General features: G+C 37.1%; 1 protein-coding gene and 1 pseudogene across 7 annotated transcripts in view; both read left to right on the forward strand.

Annotated features, from left to right (window-relative positions):
• Positions 1-26,515, forward strand: part of EDA (ectodysplasin A) — a 443,987-nt gene that overhangs the window by 129,156 nt on the left and 288,316 nt on the right. The gene's annotated exons all lie outside the window — the stretch shown is intronic.
• Positions 14,601-20,333, forward strand: LOC123383497 (annotated as a pseudogene).

A 26,515-nucleotide genomic window follows, 5' to 3' on the forward strand; every position in this document is an offset into this window, starting at 1 on the left:
TTTTCCCCCTCTGTTTGTATTTATATGCTTTCTTTTGATTAAATGAATATTTTCTAGCATAATACTTTAATTATTTTTATGATTTTTTTCCACTATATTTTTAGTTACTTTCCTTGTTGTTGCTCGAGCTCACCATTATATCTTAATATATCATAATGTAGTTCATATTTTTACCAATTTAATTATTGTCGGAGATAGACCTCTTACCCATGTATAGTTCTACCCTGCCTCCCCTTTTTGTACTATTATTGTTTCTTATATATCTATATATGATACACATCCAACAATACATTAGTATATTTACTATCTTATATCATTTATAGTTTTAAAGAAGCTAAGAGAATAAATGCAAGCAAGTATATATTTATAGAGTTGATCCTACTAGTCTTTCTATTGCTGTTCTTATTTGCTTCATTTTTTTCCTATAGTTTCGTTCCCATATGATGTTGTTCCCTTACGTCAGTACAGCTTCTTCTCACCCACTTTCCTGGTGCTGTTATTGCCAAACTTATTATATTTCTATATATTAAATGCCCAACAATTCCATACAATGTGTATTTTCATACAAATTAATTAAACGAAATGAGAAAAATACACATTTCACTGCCTTTTACATTTATCGAATAACCTTTACCAGTGCTCTGTGTTTTTTATTGTAGGATCAAATTAACATCAGGGTCACCCTCTTTCAGCCTGAATAACTTCTTTTAGCATTTCTCGTGAGGCGGGTTTGCTAACAACAAATTCTCTGTCTTTGTTTTCCTGGAAATGTCTTTATTTTACCTTCATTTGTGAAAATAGTGTTTCTGGATAGAAGATTCACGGTTGACAATTTTTGGTTCAATATTTTAAAAATATCCCACTGGTCTTCAACCTCCATTGTCTGTGGTAGGAATTCTCTGTTAAACTTAGCGGGTTCCCTCCTTTGTGATGACTTGTTTTCCTCTTGCTGCTTTCAGGATTTTCGTTTTTTGTCTTTCAATATTTTGCTATTATTTGCCTGGGTGTGTATCTCTACCTTTATCTTACTTGACGTTTATTAAACTTCTTGTATGTGTAGATTACTGTTTTTCACCAAATTTGGGGAGTTTTTGACCATTGTTGTTTCTAATATTTTTTCTATCTCTCTCATTCTATTACTATATTACACATATGTTGGCTTATTTAATGGAGTCCTGCATTGATTGCTCTGAGGCTGTGTTCATTTTGGTTCATTTTCTCTGTTCTTTGGATTGTACAACTTCCTAGTCTTTCCTGAATTCATTTCACTGATTTCACTCTTCTATATGTAAAATCTATATATAACACCTCTAGTGAATTTTTCACTTCAATTATTATAATTTTAAACTCTAGAATTTCCATTTGGGTTTTTAAAATTCTGTGTATTTAGCTTCTATATTAGATGTGACATTGTTATGATAACTTCCTTTATTACTTTAGCCATGGTTTCCTTTAGTTCTTTAAACATATTTACACTATCTGTTTTGAAATTTTTATTTGCAAAGTCTAGTATCTGATCACTCTTGAGGACAGTTTCTGTTTCCTATTTTTTCCTATGTGAGTCACACTTTCCTGATTCTTTGCGTATCTTGTATTTTTTTGTTGAAAATTGAACATTTTAGATAAATAATTGTAGAAACATGAATACTTATTACAGCCCTCACCACCCCCCCACCTCCTGGGCTTCTTGTTGTCTGTTGTTGATTTGCTTAGTGACTTAGCTGTACTAGTTCATTAAAATCTATTTCCCTCAAAGTATAAAGCCTCTGATGTCTCCTCACAGGGAATAAGGTTTGGTGTGTGGATAGTCACCTTGGGATGGCAGTGGTTTTAGCAAAATCTATTTGACTCTCTCTTTTTCTAGTCTGTGTTGTCTGTCTCTATTGGTACAATCAGCATTAATTGCCATCTGGTTGTTGTATTGTTTTGACAATGTCCTGGGGCATAAATTGTTCCATCTGATCTAATTAAATTCAGGTCCTTTTGCAGGGGTAGTTTTGAGACCAGTATTTGAGATATATTATGACCCTGGGAAGCCTCTTCTTAGCTACATCTTTTCTTGGTTCTCTCTTTTCAGCTTCTAGCTGATGTATGGTTTTGCTATCATGGGCCAACGAGTCCCTTCTTAAGTGCTCACCAGTGAAATCTCCACTGTTTTTCATAGCACTCTGTGGTTTGAACTTCCTCATGCTCTGTTCAAAATAAAATCAGTTCCCTTGGGGAGAGTTCTGGAGTTCTCCATTCTTAGGGCCTTCCTGTTCTGCTGGGAAAACATCTATTCCTTTACTCAAGAGCTAGATGTTAAGACAGTGACCTGCTTCTCAGTTATATCCCTAGTTTATTCACAGTGTTCTGGGTGGAGGTGGTAGCTTCTAGACTTCTTGACTTTACTGTCTTGGTATGGAACCTCATCTTATAAGCAAGCTGAGGTGAGGGCATTTGAGGCCCAGTATTCTTGGCCTGTCATGCCTGCCCCATGAGTGGTAGCTGAGTAGAGGAAAGGGGTCCTAAGTCCTTTCAGCCATGCCCAATCAGATTAGAGCTTCTGAAACACAGGGTTGGGGATGATTAATGTGGGTATGCTGGTATACCCCACGTGAGATTGTAATCCTAGGTTTTGAGTTGAGGGGGAAAGATCCCAGGTAGTTGGCTGCAACTGCCCATGTAGCTTCTGTCACACTGAATTGGGGGACTGTCAGGTAGGGGCAGGGAATGGATCGTGTCTTAAAAGCAACAGACTGTCATTGTTCTTACCAAAATTTAGTGCATTTTCTTGATGAAATGTTTGTTGGTTTGCTGTATGTCCTTAGGAAAATTTCCAAAGAACTTTAGTGGTTGTTACTTTTTTTATAATTTTAACTAATTATGGTTCTTTACTGGGTTTAAAGTCTGCCAAGCTCTTCATGCCACTATCCTGTAAGTCATTCTGTCTATTTCTTTCTCATCGTTTCATCGTTCCTGTCTCATCTCAGCTTTCAGTAGCTTCAGTAGCTTTCATGAGCTTCTCTCATGCATATTACAGATTCCATAATCAGCCAGAGACTCAAAGAGACATCTTTGTAGGTCTTTGGAGCTCATACTCTCTATATAGCTCCCTTTTGTCCTTCACTCTCCTCAACAATTTCAAACCACATTGGCCACTCTGAACTCTATTCTCTGTCTCTTCAATTCCCTGATCTCTTTTTGAATTCCCTCTCCTTGCACCATGTCATGGAAACTGCCTCCATACAGTAAACTGGGGCAATGTTGCACTTACCTTTTTTATTTACCTTTTAGCAGGGGGAGATCACAGTCCTGTGTTACTTGTCTGATATCTGAGAAAGGTTGTTTTACAACCGCCCTGGTTTTCTAGTCACTTAAGGAAGTACAATAAATCTGGTCCCTTTTATTCCATCTTGGCTGGAAGTAGAATTCCCATTCCAATGTTCTTCTGCTACTTCCTTTTTGCACAGTGATTAAGAACCACAATTCTGGGTTTTATTTCTGGCTGTTTAAGGCAGTTCACTTCACTTTTCTGTGCCTCATCTTCCTCTTCTACAAAGCAGAGATAAGAGTATCTTCCTTCTAGGTTTGTATTAAGTGAGTTATTGCTTGTTAAGTGTTTATGACAGGATATGGCCAATAGGAAGTTGAAATAAGTTTTCACCACTATTGCTATTACTACTACTATCTTCATTTCCAATATATCACTGGGGAAATTGCCTAAGGCATTACTTGTGGAAGGGATATAGAAGAGGACTAGATCAAAATACCTAGTATTTGTAATTAAATATTAGACACAATACAGCAGCTGGAATTTTATATGTATAAACTCATTTATTTGTATCAATATACAAACTTAAGATGGCAGACTCTTTGAGATGTTAGAGAACACCTATGTTGATTCACTTAGTTTGCACAAGAGCAGCATTAGGTCTGTAGAGCTGATTCCGTGGGCTCATACTATATAATAAGTCAGTTTCTGACTTCCATTAAGTACTTTTGGTGTCACACCATGATATTACTTGTCTTTTCTATTTCTAATGCCTTCTTTCACCACAATCCAAGTGAAAATGTTGCTAGTAAATCTCTAAAATTATGTGATTAAAAAAATGGATACATAACAAAGATAGTGTTAACTGACCACAGTCTTTGGGTAATTAACCCAAGAGTAGGTGGATATGTTCAAAACCCAAGCATTTGCAGAATATCCATGGCCTATTTTTATTTTATGAAGATCTGGAAATAGTTAAGGTGGCTAATTTTGGAAATGTGTTGTATTTCCATCTGGTCTGAAATCAATGGACTTGAACTTTATGCTACATGAGATGGAGACTTTTTTTTAAGTTTTTATTTTAAATTCCAATTAGTTAACATACAGTGCACTATTAGTTTCAGGTGTACAAGTGATTCAACACTTCCATACAACACCCAGTGCTCATCACAACAAGTGTACTCCTTAATCCCCATCACCTATTTAACCCATCGCTCCACCTCCCTCCTCTCTGGTAACCATCTGTTTGTTTTCTGTAGTTAAGAATATGTTTCTTGGTTTTCCCCCCTCTCTACTTTTTCCCTTTGCTCATTTGTTTCATTTCCTAACAAAACATGAGTGAACTCATGTCAGCCTTTCTCTGACTGACTTATTAAATAGTAAGATTTCCTTATTTTTTATGGCTGAGTAATATTCCATTGTATATAAATACTACATCTTCTTTTTTTAATATAATTTATTGACATTTGTTTCCATACAACACCCAGTGCTCATCCCAACAAGTGCCCTCCTCAATGCCCACCACCCACTTTTCCCTCTCCCCCAACCCCCATCAACCCTCAGTTTGTTCTCAGTATCCAAGAGTCTCTTATGGTTTGCCTCCCTCCCTCTCTGTAACTTTTTTTTCCCCTTCCCCTCCCCCCAAAGTCTTCTGTTAAGTTTCTCAGGATCCACGTATGACTGAAAACATATGGTATCTGTCTTTCTCTTACTGACTTATTTCACTTAGCATAATACCTTCCAGTTCCATCCATGTTGCTGGAAATGGCCAGATTTCATTCTTATTGCCAAGTGGTATTCCATTGTATATATAAACCACATCTTCTTTATCCATTCATCAGTTGATGGACATTTAGGCTCTTTACATAATTTGGCTATTGTTGATAGTGCTGCTATAAACATTGGGGTACATGTGTTCCTATGCATCAGCACTCCTGTATTCCTTGGGCAAATTCCTAGCAGTAAATACCACATCTTCTTTATGTATTCACCTGTTGGTGGACATTTGGGCTATTACCATATTTTGGTTATTGTAGATAATGCTGCTATAAACATCAGGGTGCATGTATCACTTTGAATTAGTATTTTTGTATTCTTTGGGTAAATATCTAGTAGTGCAATTGCTGGTTCATAGAGTAGTTCTATTTTTAACTTTTTGAGAAACCTGCATACTGTTTTCTAGAGTGGTTGCGCTAGTTTGCATTGAGATGGAGACATTTTATGAGACACCAGATTTAGAGACTGTTATATAATATTCCCAGAATCTTCTTTTTTTTTAATATTTATTTATTTTTGAGAGAGAGAGCACAAGCAGGAACAGAGAAAGAGGGGGACAGAGGATCTGAAGCAGGCTTTGCACAGACAACAGATTGCCCAATGGGGGGGCTTGAGCTCAGAATCCATGAGATCATGACCTGAGCCAAAGTCGGATGCTTAACTGACTGAGCCACCCAGGCACCCCCAGAATCTTGTTTTTGTGTTAGAAGTTAAGGGGTGCCTGGGTGGCTCAGTTGGTTAAGCATTTGACTTAAGCTTGGGTCATGATCTCATGGTTCATGGGTTCAAGCTCCACAGCAGGCTCTATGCTGACAGCTTGGAGCCTGGAGCCTGCTTTGGATTCTGTGTGTCCCTCTCTCTCTGCCCCTCACCTTCTCATACTCAGTCTGTCTCTCAATCTCACAGAAATAAACGTTAAAGAAAAAGAAGTTTAATTACTTATCTGGGCACAAATAATGTGGTATTCATACTATCTGATGAATAAAGCAAGTGGATGTCTCCTGTTGACTTTGATACTCAATTTTGAGCTCTCAAACCTTCCATGTATGTGTGACATACTGTGTCAGGCAAACAGTGCATTTGGTGCTTTACTGTAATGCTCTTCACCATATCAAGGTGGTATTCTAATAAAACTGACAATCTGTTGTTCAATGTCTGTTGTGCTATACCATTTACATGCATTATCTCATTTACTTCTTAATAGAAACATTTGGAAGTTGGTATTATATTCCAATTTTACTAAGGAGGAAACTGAGGCTCAAAAAGATGAAGTATCTTTTCCAAGATTGCATAGCAAGCTGGGAGTAGATATAGAATTCTGGTCCTGGATGTCTTACTCTGAAATCCTGTGCTTCCCATAAGACTTGGAATTATTACTGGGATTTTTGGTCTTAGCATAGCTATCTAATGCATGTCTCTACTTCATGAAGTCTTAAAGTCAATGTCATAAAGATACTCCAGCATGTCTTTGTACCCCAAAGGTTAACAGGGGAGACAAAGTAATTAAAGGTCTTGTGTTAGATAAGATTTTGATGAAAGAATGCAAGAAGCTAAAGAAGTGCTATGAACTCAACCCCTGAATGGTATCCACACATGGGTTTTACTAGCCAGCAGGTGATCTTCAAGAAAAGAGGATTGTAAAAGGTTAAGCAAAAAGACTTTGTAGTCATTGTAGTTGCGGGGGTGGGAGGATAGTGCTGCTAGGTGCTTTATATACTTCTGATCCTCATAAAAGTGCTTTAAAATAGATGATATCACCCTATTTCTGTATAAATAACTTGAAACCTAATAACTTGCTTCAGTGTACAAGCTGGTATATTCTTGTAGAATTTGGCAGTCAACCCTCAGATCTGCATACTCTATAGTCCATGATCTTTTTTTCCTCTCTCACTCTGCCTAAAGTGGCATCCACATAGCACCAACCCTGTGAGTAGCTTCTCTTTCTCCCTGCTAGGGTCTTCTGGATCATTTTTCAATGAATGGCAATGAATGTGTTTTCCCATCACTTAATTATTGTTTCACCGGAGAGCTATGTGGGATTGTTTACATCACACGTAATTCATCTTGAGTCTATGAAGGGCAGGAATGGGGATATTTGAGCAGTTCTCACATCCTGATTAACATGTTTGGTTTCTATGCTTTACCTTGAATTGTGTCAACTTGTGATAATACTCATTATCTCACTCTGATCACAAGTTCCATTGAGTAGCTATGTTTTCAATTGATAAAACCTAAAAAATGATTAATTAATAAATGCTATTTGTCTATGAGGTTAAAACTTTCAGAAATGGGGTCTTTTACAGGGGGGGGGGAATAGAGTAAAGAAAAAACTTGATGGAAAGGTTTAGAAGTCATTGCACCAATATATCAGCAGTTCTTGGAGTTAATGCTATTTAAAATTGGTGATCTTCCTAGCTAATGGTTCTGCCTCCTGCCTTTCATTAACTAACTTTTATTCAGAGCTATCAAAAAGAAAAAAACCCAAATACATGGCATTGATCTCCCAAATGTTTTGATTTTGGCTCCCCTTTGCTCTAGAGCATCAAAGTAGTCATTGCTCATTAAGAAGGAAGAGACCTCACAACTTCACTGATGGAATTGACTTACCAGTGTTCCAAAACATGGAGTACCCCAGAAACATTCAGTCATAGAAGCTAAATTATGAAAACAAAGATCTACTCCTCTCTTCCTTTCCCTTTCCCCATTCATTCTGTCATTGTTTTTTTTTTCATTCTTTCTTCTGTGGTCTCTCATCCTCTCGCTCTCGCTCTCGCTCTCGCTCTCGCTCTCATTCTCTGTCTCCCCTGTAATTCTCTCTCTTTGTCCCTTGTTCTCTCTGTCTCCCCCATTATTTGTATTGTAGCTGCCTCTACTTTATGTAAACACTAAGCAAGAAGCATGTTTGCTTCAGGTTGTCATGGAAATGTTGCAAGTGGGCCTTTTAAGGAAACTGGCCTCTCTACATTAGTGAAATCACCCAGCTCTTCTAAGGTTGGTAATTTAGGGACATTTTCTACATAGAGATTACAGTTCAGGACTCCGAAGATTAGCCACTACTCCCAACCTGAACTTCTGTTCTCCTGTATCTAGTTTTCTTCCTATTGTGTCTTCTAAGAGATTTGGGTATAATTTTAATAAGGGGAAGGATGGATTTCTTCAGACTTCTATTATGATTTAAAATTCTTTTCAGCCTGCAAGACATATTTTGTGACTTCCAGTATGCTCTTTTTCAGAGCAGAAACGAGGGTACAAGTTGGAGTCTTGGGGATACAAAATCTGGCTTGGAGTGGGAGCAAAAAAAGTGGAGTGAGGAGAGAAAAAAAAGTCTTAACTCTGACAAGGAGAGGCAGATGGGAAAAGATGAAGGTTTTGCTGCCAGAAGGGGGTTCCTCTCCCCTCTTTTGCCACCAGAAAAAAAATTGAAGAGAGGCACCACGTCTGGATGAAGAAAGGGGGAGACAGGCAACAAATTTCAAAAATAGTTAAGAAAATGTCAGATGGTAATCAATACGAAGAAATACAGAATCCACATAATAAAATAAAGATAAATAATGATAAGAAAGATAGTTATGATAGGATGGTTAGAAGGCATGTTGGAGGAGATAACATTTAAACTGAGCCTTATCGAGGAGACAAATCTAGCCACACAAAGAGAACAACTGATACAGGTAAAGGAAAAGGTGAGTTCAAAAATCCTGAGATTAGGAAGAGTTTGGTCTTTCTTAGAACCCAAGGGAAAATATGAGTAGTGTGAAACATCAGCAGAGGCCAGATTATTCAGAGTGGCTTTTATAGGCCATCGTAAGCAATTTGGATTTGTTCTGAGCTTAGTGGGAGGCCATCGGAAAATTTTAAGGAGGAATGCGATTGATCAGATTGTGCTTTAAAAAGATTACTGTCTACAGAGTGGACATTGGATTGTGGGAAGTCAAGAGTGGAAGCCAGGACACTGTTTAGGAGGATGAGGTTTTTGGGGGTGACAGTGGGGTTTGTGGAGTCTGGAGCCAATGGCAAGAAAGAATTCTTGAAGATGTCTTTGATGCAAAAAAGGTGATTTTATTGAAACATGGGACAGGACCTGTGGTCAGGAAGAGCTACCCTGGGACCTTGAGGAGAGACTGGTTATATACTATGACATTGGGGGAGGTAAAGTCCAGGGGACATTTCCAGGGAGATTTTCACATGCTAAAGAAAACTCAGGATACTGGAGGCCTAGCTATTGTCAAGCTAAGGTGGTTTTCCCTCTAACAAAGCATTAGCATTAAGACAGTAGGGAGTTCTAGAGAAACATTTTACTCTGCCAGCCTCAAGTATTTGTCAATGGGCTGCAGGTTATAAGGAAATTTAGTTCTATGTGTCGTTTCCTTCTGCCTTTGTTCCCCACAGCACTATGGAGAGGTGATGGAGACTTAGTTCCTGCAGGACTTTGATCTCTAATGGTTAACCATTTGTTTTTCCCCTTTTCTTTGTTCTTGGGCAGCCAGGAGTGTGGAGGAATGTCAAGCATATCCCCCCTGGTTGTTTGTGTGTGTGGGGGGGGGGGAGGTGTTTGTGCCCTGTCAGCTTGCCTTGACTTCCCTCATCAAGGAGGCAACTATTTTTGTCCTAGGGAGAGATAACGTGGTCTTAGTTTAAGATGATAAGGATGGAGAATGAGAGAAGTGGGAGGATTTGAGTTATAATTTGAAAATAGAGTCAACAGGGCTTGCTGATAGATTGGATATGGAGATAGAGGAAAGGAAAAAATTAAGGCTTTCCTGTCTTTCTAGTTTTAGTATTTTGGGGAACTCAAAATAGGTGTTGGAAAGGTGGTCGTCAGGATTAACAGGTGAGACAGTGATTTTGAAAAGTAGAAGCCCAAATGAGACTGACAGAGCCTAGGAATTGATAGACTAATAGCAGTCACATCAACAGCTGCCATGCCGGTAAGGAGGGCAAATATAGGAGGATGAAAGCCCCTTGGAGGAGACTGATGGTAGGAAGTTCCTTAGCCTATGCCTGTGTTGGGGGGGGGAGCATTTAGGTGGTACAGGAAAGAATTGGAAAGCTTGGAGATTCAGTATTTGAGTGGGGTTGGGAGGGGGAGTTTGATGTCTCCTTTTGCCTTCATTGTGATTCAAATATTTTAATTTTAGCCCTCAGGCTACTGAGCTCCATAGAAACACCTGTTAAGCTTATAATAGAAAAATCTTTGGAAATGAAAAACACAGTCTTCTGTTTACAAAAGAGTTGATTAGGTAAAGGCAGAGAAATAAGATGATTTGCAAAGTTCTGTATCTGCCCATCTCCAGAGGTATGCAAAGTTATATATTACTAAGGACTGTGCTAAAAAGGCCTGTCATGTGATAGTTGTAAGTGTTATCATTGGTTATGCTGGTTGCCTTTAAGGAATTACAGTTTTGATATTATTACATTTAAAAAAAAGCAGAGGAACTTTTGGGTAATTGATAAACCAACAACCATTATTTCACTGTATCCTTTGTGAAGACAGCATAGTATAGTAGCTAAAGGCATGGATTCTTGAGATGCCTGGATTCAAAGCTCTGTTCCACCATTTACTTGCAGCATTATTTTGGGTCAATTAACCTTCTCTAAGCCTAAGTTATTATGTATGCAGTGAAGATAATGGAACTTCCCTTATAAGGTTGTGTTGATGATTAGATGTATTGATATTTATAAAATGCTTAAAACAACATCCATATTAGTGTTTGTTAAATAACATAAAATAAACAAGCACTTGGATAGGAGGATTATCGATAAATATAAGACTGGCCGTAAATACTGGGTCATTGGGTAGAGTAGGCAGGACAAAAAATAAAAGCAACTTACTGGGACTTGAGACACAGGTTTAGAGTCGCTTTGAAGTAGGACCAGGGGTGCCTGTTATGACTTGATTAGTCTTTTTCTGGCTACAAGACAGGAACTAATGTAGACCTCTTGAGGCCTGGAGATAGGTGAAGAATCCCTAGATTCTGTAAGAACATTGAACTGTATACAAGTAATAGAAACAATGCCATGCTGACATTAGGTCTAATAGAATATTAGTCCCTGAAAATCACCATTTTACCAAAGCTAAATATAACTCCCAATATGTCCATTAAAAAACAATTCCACTCTCTAGAGGTTTCTTTTTCTTCTTTCTTTCTTTGTTACTTTGTTTTCTTTCTTTCTTTCTTGGAAGAGATGGAGCTATCACTTCTGTCATGAGAAAGGGTGAAGTAAAAAAAACTTTGATAATTTATTTTTCTCTTGAAGAAGTGACCTCAAAGTTTTTATTGCTATACATAATTTTTTCTTTAACCAAAACATTTTCTCCTTCCTCCCATTTTATCTCAGTATTCCCATCCAAAAGACATAATGGCATTCTTTGTATATTATACTGAGTGGTGCTTTGTGAGCATCAAATGGCAAAAGTCAGCATCTCTGGATGGATTAGGATAATAATTATAAGTGGCACATTTATCTTATTCCGTCTGTGGAGTTCACAGAGTTAAGGCCGTTTTTAGAGTTATAGGGCTACATGGGTTTAGAGAGGTCTCATCCATCTTCCTCCTTCTAGTCTTAACTCTACTTAAACCTTTCTAGAAAGAGGAATCCTTTATTTTTAAGGGGCCCCGGGAATGAAATTTTTCATGATCCTTTTTTTTAATTTTTAAAATTTTTATTTAGTTTTGAGAGAGAGAGAGAGAGAGCGCAGGTGAGGGGCAGAGAGAGAGGGAGGCACAGAATCCAAAGCAGGCTCCAGGCTCTGAGCTGTCAGCACAGAGCCTAAAGTGGGGCTCAAACACATGAACTGTGAGATCATGACCTGAGAGAAGTTGGATGCTTAAGCTACTGAGCCACCCAGGTGCCCCTGTAAGATCCTTTAAGTCCTTTAAGTCACAGATATAGACGCAAACGCCTCAACAAAATATTAGCACTGAATCCAACAACATATTTAAAAAATCATACAATAAGATTAAGTGGGATTTATTCCCAGGATGCAAGTGTGCTTCAGTATTCACAAAAAAAACCAACGTGATATGTCACATCAATAAGAGAAAAGATGAAAATCTTATGATCACTTCAATAGATGCAGAAAAAGCATTTGACAAAGCATAACATCCATGCATAATTAAAGCCCCCTGCAAAGTAGGTATAGAGGCAACGTATTTCAACATAATAAAGGTCTTATATGAAAAACAGACGAGGTGTTCCTGGGTGGCTGAGTCAGTTAAGCCTCCAACTTCGCCTCAGGTTATGATCTCAAGGTTCAGGGTTTGAGCCCCTCATTGGGCTCTGAGCTGTTGGGCTCTGTGCTGACAGCTCAGAGCCTGGAGCCTGCTTCGGATTCTGTGTCTCCTTCTCTCTCTGCCCCTCCCCTGCTTGTGCTGTGTCTCTCTCTGTCTCTCAAAAATAAATAAACGTTAAAAAAAACCAGACAACATTATACTCAAGGGGTAAAAAACTGAGAGCCTTTCCCCTAAGGTCATGAACAATACAGGAATGTCCACTCTCACCACTTTTCTTCAACATCGTACTTGAAGTCCTAGCCACAGTAATTAGACGACATAAAGCAATAAAAGGCATACAAGTTGGTAAAAAGAAGTATATATGCGTTTGACATGTGATTATATATAGAAAACCCAAAAGACTACCAAAAAACGACTAAACTGATAAATGACTTCAGTAAAGTGCAAGATATAAAATCAATGTACAGACATCTGCTGCATTCCTATACCAATAATGAAGCAACAGAAAGAGAAATTAAGACAGCAGTCCCATTTACAATTGCACCGAAAACAATAAAATACCTAGGGATAAACCTAACTAAAGTGGTGAAAGACCTGTACTCTGAACAGTATAAAACCCTGATGAAAAAATTGAATATAACACAAAGAAATGGAAAGACATTCCATCTATACTCCTGGATTGGAAGAACAGATACTGTTAAAATGTCTGTACTCCCCAAAGCAATCTGTACATTTAATTCAATCCATATCAAAATACCAGCAGAATTTTTAACTGAGATAGAATAAGCAATCATAAAATTTGTAAAGACCTCAAATAGCCAAAGCAACATTGAAAAAGAAAAGCAAAGCTGGGAGCACTTGGGTGGCTCAGTTGGTTGAAGGTCTGACTCTTGATTTCAGCTTAGGTCATGGCCCAGGGTCATGAGATCAAGCCTGGGAAAATTAAACAATTAAAAAAGAAAACAAAAGCTGGAGACATCAGGATTCTGGGTTTCAAGTTATATTACAAAGTTGTAGTAACCAAAGCAGTATGCTGCTGGCACAAAAATAGACACATAGATAAATGAAACAGAATAGAAAACCCAGAAATGAACCCACAATTATATGGTCAATTAATCTTCATTAATGAGGAATGAATATCCAATGGAAAAAAGACAGTCTCTTCAACAAAAAATGTTGGGAAAATTGAATAGCCACATGCAAAAGAATGAAGCTGGACCACATACAAACATAAACTCAAAATAGAGTAAGGACCTAAATGTGAGACCTGGAATCATAAAAATCCTTGAAGAGAACATAGATAGTAATATCTCTGATACTGGCAGTAGCAACATTTTTCTAGATATGTCTCCTGGGGCAAGGGAAATAAAAGCAAAAATAAACTATTGGGACTACATCAAGAATAAGAAAAAAGCTTCTGCACAGCAAAGGAAACATTGAACAGAACTAAAACGAAGCTACTGGCTTGGAGAAGATATTTGCAAATGAGGTGTTTAATAAAACGTTCATCCAAAATATATAAAGAACTGATGCAAGTTAACATCCAAAAAACAAATAATCCGATTACAAAATGGGCATAAGACATGAATAGACATTTCTTCAAGTAAACATACAGATGGCCAACAGACACATGAAAAGATGCTCAACATCATTCACCATCAGTGAAATACAAATTAAAATTACAGTTAGATATCACCTCACGCCTGTCAGAATGGCTAAAATCAAAATCACAAGAAACGACAATGTGGAGAAAAAGGAACCCTGTGCACTGTTGGTTGGAACACAAACTTGTACAGCCACTCTGGAATATAGTATGCAGTTTCCTCAAGAAGTGAAAAATAGAACTGCCCTACAATCCAGCAATTGCACTACTGTGATTTCATCCAATAAAAGCCCCCACTAATTAATTTATTTTTATTTATTTATTTTGAGAGAGAGAGAGAATGCAAGAATGAGTGAGGGAGGGGCAGAAAGATAAGGAGTTAGAGAATCCCAAGCAGGCTCTGTGGGTTGATCCCATGAACCATGAGATCATGACTTAATCTAAAACTTCACATGTGTAACCAACTGAGCCACCTAGGTGCCCCCAAAAACACTAATTCAAAGGGACACGTGCACTCCTATGTTTACTGTAGCATTATTTACAATAGCCAAACTATGGAAGCAGTCCAAGTGTACACTGATAGATGAATGGATAAAGAAGTGGTATATATATACAATGGAATATTATTCAGCAATGGAAATGAACCAAATCTTTCCATTTGCAACTATATGGATAGAGCTAGAGACTAATGCTAAATGAAGTAAGTTAAAGAAAGACAAATACCATATAATCTCACTCATATATGGAATTTAAGAAATAAATGAGTAAAGGGAAAAAGAGACACACCAAGAAACAGACTCTTTACTATAGAAAACAAACTGATGGTTACCAGAGGGAAGGGTGTAGGGGATTGAGGGTAATAGGAGATGAGGAGTAAAGAGTAGACTTATCATGATGCAAAAAAAATTTTAATGGCATTTAAAAAATAAAGGCTAAACAGATCACCCAGTAATTCCACTCTTAGGTATATACTTCAGAAATCAAAACATATGTCCACACAAAAACTTTACAAAGAATTTCATAGAAGCATAATTCATGATAGCCAAAAAGTGGAAACAACCTAAGTGTTCAGCAACAGACGACTGGGTAAACAAATTGTGATGTCACCATACAATGGATTATTATTTGTTTATAAAAGGCAATGAAATTCTGATACATGCTACAACAGATGAATCTTGAAACATTATGCTAAGTAAAAGACGCTAGTTAAAAAGACTAAGTAGTATATTATTCTTTTATGAAATATCCAGAATAGACCAATTCATACAGACAGAAAAGTAAATCAGTAATTAAGGCAGGAACAGGGATGAGGGTTGCAGCAAAAATGAGGAATGACTTGCTAATAAGTGCAGGGTTTCTTTCCAGGATGTTAAAAGTACTTATAAATTAGATTGTGGTGATGACTGTACAAATCTATGATTGTACTGAAATGTATGAACTATAAATAGGTGAATTTTATGGTATATGAAGCCAACCACAATAAAAGCTGTTTAAAAAAGAAAAGAAAAAGGAAGAAAAGACTAAATGGAGAAGCCACTTGGAGAGAAGAGGACCTGGAACTACATTGCAGAAAGAGAGATGCCCCACCTTCCCAGCATTTAAATCCATTTACAGAACTCCAGCGTTACAGAACTTTACAGCATTTACAGAACTCCAGCCCCAGCCACCAAGTACTGCAACTATACAAGAGAACCAGAGGCAAGATTAGCAGAACTGCTCAGCTGAGTCAAATCTTCATAATAGCTATGGAAGCTAATAAAGTGGGTATTATTTTAAGCCACTAAGTTTGGGGGTAGTTTGTTATACGTTGATAAATAACCAAAATAGCCACTTGGGAAAAGATACCACAGAGTCCAAATCGGTCAGAGATCTAAATGCAAATCTTGAAGCAACAGAAGAATTAGAAGAAAATATGGGTAGATTCTTCTATAATCTGTGTATGGGGAGAAATCTTTCTAATTATGTCTCAAAATAAAGACGCAATAAAATAAAATATTTACACATTTAATTACTTAAAAAAATTAAGGCTTTTCAGGACAAAAGGTCCATTAAAAAATAAATAAAGGGGGAGATGCTGCAAACCAGGGACCCAGAACTGCTCAGAGGCAGTGAATAAATGCTCTTCAAGCCTGCAATAAAAAATGGCCTCCAATAAAACTACATTGCAAAAATTGGGAAAGAAATAGAATGAGAAGAGAAAAAAAGTAAAAGAGGCAGAGCCTGAAGAAAAGTACTGAAATGTACTGAAATGACATGTAGTGAATGGGAAGGTGGAGTATTTCCTTAAGTGAAAGGGATTTACAGATGCTGACAATACTTGGGAACCTGAAGAAAATTAAGATTGTCCAGAATTAATTGAAGTATTTCTTTAATTTTCAAAAAACTGACAAAGAAAAAGATTGTACGAAAAGAAAATCTGTATCTGACAATGAATCTGATGACAGCAAATCAAAGGAGAAAAAAGATGCTGCTGATAAATACTGAATGAATAATTGGTGCCACAGGCAGTAGTGGAGAATTAATGTTTCTCATGAAATGGAAAGATTCAGATGAGGTAGACATGGTGCTGGCAAAAGAGGCAAACATCAAATGTCCTCAAATTGTAATTGCTTTTTATGAGGACAGACTAAGGTGGCATTTTTGTTTAGAAGATGATGCTCAATAACTTTTTATATATAGATTGTGTGTGTGTGTGTATATATATATGTTTATATACACACACATGTAATCTGGGTTTTGGGGGTTTTTTATGTTTATTTATTTTTGAGAGAGAGAGACAACAAGAATGCTAGTGGGGATGGGGCAGAGAGAGAGGGAGATACAGAATCCAAAGGAGGCTCCAGGTTCTGAGCTGTCAGCACAGAGCTCAAAGTGAGTCTCAAATTTGTGGACAGAGGAGATATCATGACCTGAGCCAAAGTTGGATGCTTAACCTACTGAGCCACTAAGGTGCTCCTGGGTTTTGGTTTTTTTGATTTATTTGTGTGAAGAAATAGTATTCTAATAAAAATCAACTTTGATAGGTTCAATTTGAAGTAGTATTGGGGGAGTTGTTGTTGTTTCCCAGTCTATATCTCTGCTTACTTTGAAACAATGAAAGTTTTCTGTAGTTGATTCCTTCGTCAGAAAAGAATATTTGAGACCATGGGAAAATCTTTAGAGTCATTACTCAATCAGAATTTGTGTTTTACGGGGCACCTGGGTGGCTCAGTCATTTGAGCATCTGACTGCATCCCAGGTCATGATCTCACAGTTCATGAGTTTGAGCCCTGCGTAGGGCTCTGTGCTGATAGCTCAGGGCCTGGAGCCTGTTTCTTATTCTGTGTCTCTCATTCTCACTGCCCCTCCCCCACTCACACTCTGTCTCAAAAATAAATAAACATTAAAAAAAAAAAAAGAATTTGTGTTTTACTCCCATATGCCTAAGGGCCATCTGGGTTTTTGCTTATTTGTGGTTGTTTTTGTGTGTATACATAAAAATACAAACGTAAATGGTTTCCTTTCCTTTCCTTTTTTTTTTTTGACATTCACCAAAACAAAAACAGCATTTCATAATCATGGCTAAGCCCATGTTTCTGGGATGCTGTCATTTTCAGCAACCTAGGAAATGAATCACTTAAAGTTAAATTGAAATTTTTCCTGAAGCCTTAACTTTTCAAATTTTGTAATTAATTGGACAATTTAAATATATTGTAAACAATTTAAACAGAACAATTTAAAAGCAGCCATATCAGAATCCATTTCCATATCTAGAGTGATATAAATGCAAGTTTATTTGCAAGATCCCTGAAAGGAAAATTTTATCACTACCAACAACCTCCCCATGCAAATGAGAAAACTAGACAAATCCTTGTTTAATTAGGTAAGTGAAAGTTAGTTAAATGGACATTTAAAGGTTCCTTCTACTGAACCATTCCTTTTCAAGAAGTGGAAATCTTTGTGCTGTATTGACTAAAAGATCATGATTCATGGAATGTCTAAGACATTCTTCATGGAAACCTAATCATAATCAGATATTGGCAATTTAGGACCTGCTGAAATAAATGGGTCAACAAACTTTTGTATTCTAAATTCTTTGAGTTGCGTGTTTTTTCTTTACCCCAAATTCTTCCTTACATGTAGGCTCAGTCTTCTCAGTATTTGAGTTACTGGTTCAGCAGAAACCAGGAAAAACACTAACTTTGTAATAATCAGAATGCTATCCAACTATGTATTGTTTACTTTATTGTAAATACTGGTAAACAGTAGTCAATAAATAGTTGTATATTCTATTAAAATAAAGGGCCCCTGGGAATGAAATTTGAAATTTTGTAACCTCCTTCTAAGTCATTTCTGTGTTTAGGACTTTCACTGTTCAGGACATCTTTCCTTTTATTCAAGTAAAATCCTATTACAAAGACAAAGGTATTTCCATACCATCTTGGAGGCTCTATAGTAATGGTGCTTTGTTTGCAGTGACTATAGTGGACTACATTACTACAAATAAACCTATAGAAGAAAATGGTTTTGGGGGGCCCTGATTTTGTAACAGCTTGTTTATAATACAAATATCTGGTTTTATGTCTGCTTTGTGTAGGGAAGAAGAGTAGAAAACTCTACAAGAGGTGTGAGAGGTTTGCTTTGTAAACTTCCCTAATTACTGCTAGGTTGTGATCATGTGCTAATTTACCATTAACAGCATGAAGTGAGCTCTCTCATTTTCTGGTCCTGTGGGTTAAGAATGTGATTTCTAGCAATACACCAATTATTTTAAAAAATCACAGTCAAACCAGAGGAATGGGAGGGTTAGTTTAAGGGAGAACAATTGGTAGTGAACTCTTACTTGCATTTAACATGAGTCCCCTTTCTCTTTCCCAGTATGTGTTAGTCTCCTGGTCCTTTTGATTTTCTAATTTTTATGAATGTAGCCCATGAGAAATTCCTGGTAGATGCTGCTAAACTCAGAAGAAATAAGTTAAGCTATGTCTCCTTAGTTATTAAAGGGTTTGCTGCAAATAATTTATTAATTAAGGAAAGTGCTAACCAAACTTGGTTGGTCAAGTGTGATACCTCACAGTTAACATTTATTTAGCCAACTTAATTCCAAAGTTGAACATGAAATCGCCTTTTTTTTTTTTTGAGTAGTACTGATTGTATGATCCTGAGTATTCAAGGTTAAAGCATGTTCATCCAATGCATCTCTTTTAGGAGGTAGAAGGTTATCATCTGGTATACATTTGACTTATTGTAGACTAGAGTTCTTTCCTTATAATGAAAAGATATTCTAACTTCATCCCAGCAGATACTACGTTAGCTGCTTAACAGAAACATGTCCATAAGGAAGAAACTCTTACACTCTTAATTCTGCCTGGAGGGGCACTGCAAAGCATTACAAACAGAAAGCTGAAATTTCATAATAAAGCCATTGTAGATAAGGTGTTAAGGTATCACTTTAATCCAAATTTTAATCATCTGGACTTCACCTGTCACGTATTTTCTATTAGCCACACACCTGTGAAATGCTCACTAAGGGGCATTGGAGATAGGATCTACACCTGTCCTGATAGGTTTTCACTGCCAGGATTTGATGGATCTTTGTGCACAGATCTCCATATGGGCTGTCTCTGTGGGATAAACTCTTTATGTGGCTACAGATATGAACTTAATAGCATTTTTTGGCTATGGAGCCATCATGCTCAAGCAATTTATTTGCATTTTTGTTGTATATCACTCAGAAGTAGGGTTTATACTGAAATGTCCTTTAGATGCTAAAATAATTCATGTTTGTATCCTTCCAGTTCTACTACATGCTCTTCTTTGGAACTTTTCTTTAAGACTACTTGCAAGTGTCAGGTACAGTGTTTAAAAGGTGTCCATCTCCATGTGTATACACAAAGAGTAAGGATTAGGCATTGTGATTCATCCAGATAATTGAGCATAAGCCAAAAACTCCTGTGGGGTGGAGAGTAAAACTATTGCCCATGAACTGGATGAAATACGGACCTTGTATGAAACCTCCAATGACATGAACTAGATTTTCACAGTGAAAGAAGATTCATTGCCAAGGGATTACTCCTGTATGCTTTGTAAGAGCTAGTTGACAATCACAGTTTATGGAGTATTCTAGTTTGCTTGCTCCTTCCCTCTTCCATTGCCCACATTTGGGCTTTTTCACTGTTTCTTAGACCTAGGAACAGCATCTATATTGAGCAAATATATTTTGAACAAAAGTTTCAGACAAGTTTGTCACACACACAAAAAAGGTAGAGACATCTTTCCCTCCATGTTGATACTTATGAAACTAATTGCTGAACGGGATTTGGGATTATATCTGACTCTTGGTTCCACACAACAATTTATGTACTGTCCGATCTATTTATCCTGCAATACATTTTGATTTTTTTAAAAAAAATTTTAATGTTTATTTATTTTTTGAAAGAGAATCTGAGCATGGTGAGGGGCAGAGAGAGAGGGAGACACAGACTCCAAAGCTAGCTTCAGGCTCTGAGCTGTCAGTACAGAACCTGACGTGGGGCTTGAACTCATGAACCATGAGATCATGACCTGAGCCAAAGGTGGACACTTAACTGACTGAGCCACCTAAGCAACCCCAGTGCATTTTGGTTTTTTAACTTTACGTTGTCATTAAATATTTGCATTAATTGAAAAAATGGAATTTATTATGCAGTAACTCTGTGTATCTTAAATTGTCTTTCCCCTCTGTTTGTTTTAGGGAAATTAATGACTTTATTTTTTTAGCCAGCATTGTTCCCCTGATACAGCATTGTAACTAATGATAGCTGGAATATATTCAATTCCAGGTGGACTGTTGTCATTTTTCTGTACAGCAGGAGTGAATAAGATTATCTGTAGATTAGCCAGAAGGAAAATGGCTTTGTATTTTGCCTTTGTAGCAGACTATTGGAAGGTATTTAATTTGATATTGTTATCTGTAAGAAATAGAATAAAGCAGGATGAAGCATGTACATTCAAATGTGTAGCTTATCGCACTCTTGAAAGCAGAAAGTGCTAATTTTTTACTTTAAAAAAATCTGGAAGAGGGCCCCAAATAATTCAGTGGAAGAAAAATGATGGCCAAGTGAAATCACATGACTAAGTAGATAATTCCAGTGAAACCCAGGAAGAACCGCATTAGTGATAGTCTGTAAGTATACACAGTACTTTACAATAGGTTGATTGCACTAAACAAAGAAGAAAATCCTTTCACTGAGGAGCTTACAGTCTAAAGATACAAGTTGGTGCAGCACAATATAAAATGAGAACAATAAATGAGCTCCATAGTGGGTGGTCTTCATAGCTGAAATGCTTAAAAAATAAATGCCTTCTTAGAAAGGTAGAGGTTTGAGAGGGAATGGTCTGGGCGTGCAAAGAAGTGGAAAGCTATTCTTTGGGGCTGGAAGATGAGGACAAGGAAGGGAGGGTTGGATCCTATGTCTAAAAAGAGGATCAAAATAAGAATGGGTAAAGAGATCAGACTAACATTGGCATGGTAGAGCTTGGTGATTTAAAGAAGAAGATGAAATGCCAGTAGAGAAGGATTTAGAGAGAGGGGACAAACAACATACAATACGACTTTCTATTACAGCATATACCACATCTTTAATAACCCAGATATGGAGAATGCTGCTTGAAACAGCTTCTTGCCAATGTGAATGGCTTCTACAACAAAGAATAGTCCGGAATGGTTCCATTGAGATACTATATGTGAAAGGGGTTTGTAAGCAGCAAAGCAGTACAAATGTAAGTCATCATCATATTCTGTTTAGCTTTGACTTCATTACATTTTCGCTTGGTAATATATTTTAAGACAAAAGGTTAGCAGTAGAACTTAGTTTCAGAGATGTTGTCAAGAATAGATTTCTTACTGTAAATGCTTCATTTGTTTCCCTGTTAGCTTATTACAAATGCTGATAGTAAATGTTCCCCCAAATGGTTCTTTCTAGTTTTCTTACAATTGAACTGATACCTTTACATCAGTGAAGATCATTCTCATCCTCATTCCTGCTCCCTCTCTTGGTACCCAGTCTTTTTTCCACCTTTGTTCATATGGTCATGTAGTGTTTTAAGTCTCACAATATCATTTTATACTCTACCTCATTCTAACAGGATTTGAGTTGGTTTACTGAGAAACTAATACAATGACAGGATGAACAAATTGACAAAGAAATGCATGTGAAGGGAAAATAAATGTAAGAAACTGAAATGAGACCACAATAAGGACTTTTTTTCTTGAGAAAGTGAGTGAGAGAGAGAGAGAAGGGGAGAGGGGCAGAGAGAGAAAGAATCTCAAGTAGGCTCCGTGCACAATGTGGAGCCTGACACGAGGCTCGATCCCTTGACCCTGGGATCATAACCTGAGCAGAAATCAACCGACTGAGCCACCCAGGCACCCCAGTAAGGTTTTAACCAAGTACACAGCATTGGGGACTTTATAGTTGTAATCTAAGTTTGGCTCTGAGTGTCTTAGCAGACGAAGAGGGAAATATTCACTATAAGATATGCAGAGATTCATGACATTAAAATGAACCAATTTCTCAGAAGAAGCAAGCACAGACTTTTTGAGACCTCTGAGAAATTCTTCCCATGGATTTTTATGAATGCCAGTTTGGTGATTTTGGATTTTATCCTGAAGGCACTGGGAAGTCAGTGAAAGCTTTTGATCCAGGGGATGACCTACTTGAAGCTGTCTTTAGAACAGCTATAAGAAAGTTTTCTTAACTAGAAACTAGATACAAGAAACTAGATATAAGAAAACCAGTTAGAGATGATCTCTGAGGGTCTGGAAAAGGATGCATCCAAGTGAATGGAAGGCAAAGGAAAGCTATAGGAGGGGTTAAAGAGGTGGCCAAGGTCATTACTTAGATATGAATGGAAAGGGAGGAATCAAAGATGCCTGTTGGATTCAGTTTTACCTAGAATGATGGTATCATAATCCCTCACAAATATAAGAGGAGGAGAGATGTGTTAAACGAGAAAGCACAGAAAGTTATGAAAAGGGTAAGATAACCACTATGGATTCTTATAGTTGTATTTTGGACTAAACAGAACAAAGTAAATGGAAAGCTACCATTTTTTAACACTTTATATTTAATGAAGTGTTTTACATACAGTATCTTATTTTGTCCTTATGACAGTTCTGTGAGGGAAATAGTAAGTATCCACATTTTAAATTTTAAATTTTCAGACCCAAACTATCTGAAACTTGCTTAACCGGTACATCTAAAGCCATATGAGGAGTAAGTGCCTTGTTTTCTTCCCTCAACTGTCTGACACCACCTCAAGAAGGCCTTCTGTTTGGAGCTATTGGTGTAAAGTAGGATCCAGTAGGATGACAAAATCAGGACAAGATTAGAGTTTTGCCAACATTATGAATCTCAAGTTTTTGCTTTGTCTTAACTATAATTGTTCCAGTGGGGACATTTGATAGGAACAGTACTGTTTTTCCCCACACTAAATGTCCCCAGACTGCTATGCTTTTTAAATTTCATATCTGCTTTTTATAGTTGTATAATCTCTTCCACTGATGTCAGCTGTTACTATTTGGTGTATTTGGCAGCCCCTCATTCCAAATCAGTTGTTCCACTGGGACCAGATAAATAGGCTTGTTATTTTTAGACACAATTTTAAGAGTGACTATACCTTGAACACATAGGCAATCCTCTTATGAGAACCTAACCCTAATGTTGTGTTATGCTATATTTTTATGAGCAAAGGATATATGTCTTAATGTTTGATCATTCTTAGAATGTATATTATTGGCTGTCTTGTAGGTTATTGGCTACTTCTGGGTAAAGTATTGGATAAGTTACCTAGAAATGTTTACTATATAACTCTTGACTCTTTTAAAAGCAGAAGCTATTGGTGGCAACAGGGAAATACACATAGGAGGCTGTGTATTTCTGGTGCATAGCAATCTAGTTGCCAAAGTCTTGAAATTACTGCCCAATCCCCTTTATTCCAGAATGATTTGTGGCCACTTCTCCCAGTCTCCAGTGCCCTCTGCTAGAAAGGTTACAGGCATTCCCTTTTGTTTCCAATAAGTCCTCTCTCCTGAAACAGCCACAGAAGTTTTCAACCAGCCCTCTCCTGGTTCACTTGTCTCTCCCTTTTTCCCTTTGGAAGGAAGGCTTTTAATAAAGATTTATTGACTATCCACAGGGGGATTGTTCCTATAGGAAGCACTGCACTCCTCAGTGTGAAATCTGTGTCTCCAGCTGGCAGAATAAAACATTTTGTGACACTTGGTAATAGTGAGTGCGTAATTCAGTGAGTGCTCACTTCATGAACACCCAGTCTATCTCCAACACAAGTGATGTTTTTTTTCCAAATCTACTTTTCAAATTAATTTTAAAGATGATGAACAATCAGTAACTAATCAGTACATTCATTAAGCAGACTGAACTGGTTGGAAATAATAAGAGGAAAGATGATTTCCCTTTATGTTCTACTGAAGGATGAAATTAATAAAAGTTGCTATCATTAGAACTCAGCAGGGTCCATAACTGAAATGCTTGGCGTGTCAGATGTTGATAGGTAAGACTGTATTCTTGGTGTTAATAAGGAAAGGTGTTTATTCCTTTGCATAGGTACTTTGGGACAAAGAAGCTACTTTTATTTTTAGCTAGAAATACCTGCATATCTCCTTGTGCCCTGAAAAATGGGAATGAGTTTGGATTTGCTTTGGCCTATGGAAAGTAAAGCTGTGATATTAGAATCTTGTGGCCCTGAGTTAGGCTTTGAGAGAAAGTTTCTGGTTTGATGGTTTTTGGAACCAATGACGACAGATAAGAATTACAAAGATGATTGGTAGATTGGTGGAATAAAATTCCTGATGCCCTTACATAAATACATTGAAGTCATGAAAGTATTTTCTAAAAATATGCAGGGCATCCAAGCCTCCTTGAGAGTGAAGGAGATTTCATAGAAGCTCTTGGGCTTTGGTAGTTGTCTTGATTTGCAAGTGAGTATGTCATTGTTTATATTTTAGACCGACCTTTGAGAAGGAGAGAAATTTGCTTTCCATTTTTTTTTGTTTTGTGTCTAAATGTCTATTACAGGAGCATACATTTGGTGAGCAATCAAACGTCTCTGAGATGTTTATTGGTAAATAAGAAAAATGTTTTCTGAAGGGAGCAAGTGGTATGTTCTGTAAAGATAATGAGATTTATCAATTTGAAAATATGACAATGCAACTGAAGTATCTAGATTGAATGGAAAGCTATGAATTATGCCTACAGAATGCTGCAGCTTCTCCCTTATGTGACGTCTGACAGTATAATGAAAGTAAATTATTAAACATTTAAAAAGCCTCAGTAAATGAAAACAGTTAGTGGCTTGATATGTTATATTTGGACCTAGCACTAGAGAGGCTTCACTGGTTATAGCGCTTGTGAGCACTGAAGCCAGCCCCTGGTATTTTAGGTACATTATGCAAATTTCCCTAGAGCAGCAGCATGGTTGGAGTTCTCTGCCTGATGCATCAGTTAGCTTTAGTGCCCTCTGACTAAAAAGGATATGATGATGAGTGATTATCAGGCATAAGATTTAAGCCAATGAGATTTGAGACTTTAGACTTCAATTGCATTTCATCTGTCAACTGCATTGAACTTTCCTGTCAAAAACCAGACTAACATTGACCTGCCAGAGTCTGTGGGGAGACTCTGCTATAATAAATCTTGATTAGGTATTAGTAGAAAGATATAATAGGGACAAGCGATGAGCTAGCCAGAAAGGGAGAGGTGAGCATAAGAGACTTTTTTGAGCTGAGAAGATAATGAGATAAGATCAAAAGAAAGTTTATATTCCTCTTTGTCCTTCCTCTCTGATAGTACCTTGGTCTAGTACTGAACCTTACTTGTAGATCTCTTCTTATCTTTCCTTATTTTTTTTTCCTTCTACCACTGCCACCTCCATTCATTCCTTGCTCCTGAGACTCTGTCCTAATGAAAATTCCCTATTAAGGTATTACATAATAAGAAAAAGACACCAAGGAAAACTGTTAGTTTTCCTTTTTTGTTGTATTTTTGAAAAATACTTCCTACTTTTACCCTCTTATCTTTATTTATTAAAACTGTCCTGATAAAACCTTTATTAGACAGTCTCATCTCCCATATTTTTATAAAGTGACTCCATTATAAATGACCGGAGCTGAGATCATTGTATTTATCTAAGGGACAACATTCTTTTTATGGCATCTTGATCACTCTGACATCTTGTCATCTAGGGTGGTATCCCAGGATGTTTACAATCTTATCAAAGGTTAGTGTGAAATTCTCAAACCAAAATTAATTCAAAGTCATTGTCTCTTTAACTTAAAATGACTTGGATAAGATCCGCAAATCAAATGGTCATAGGCACAACACTGCCTAACAATTAGAAATTGGTGCTTTAAAAAATTGGTTTTTAAATTACTTATGGAGGGAACAAAATTATATTAACACTCCACCCTAAAGGGGGAAAAAACCAATCATTTATCACCAAAGAGCCAAAATTCTGGTCTCCTTTAGCCACCCACACCCCTAAAAAAGTTTTTTTAAAGACTCTGAGAGAGCATAGCAATGATGACATAGATAAGAAGGAAACTGGCTTACCCATTCATTCATTCATTCAACATATATATTTTTAATATGTTGATAGCCTACTATATACCAT

The sequence above is a fragment of the Felis catus genome, chromosome X (genome assembly GCF_018350175.1).
Source record: "Felis catus isolate Fca126 chromosome X, F.catus_Fca126_mat1.0, whole genome shotgun sequence".
Lineage (NCBI taxonomy): Eukaryota > Metazoa > Chordata > Mammalia > Carnivora > Felidae > Felis > Felis catus.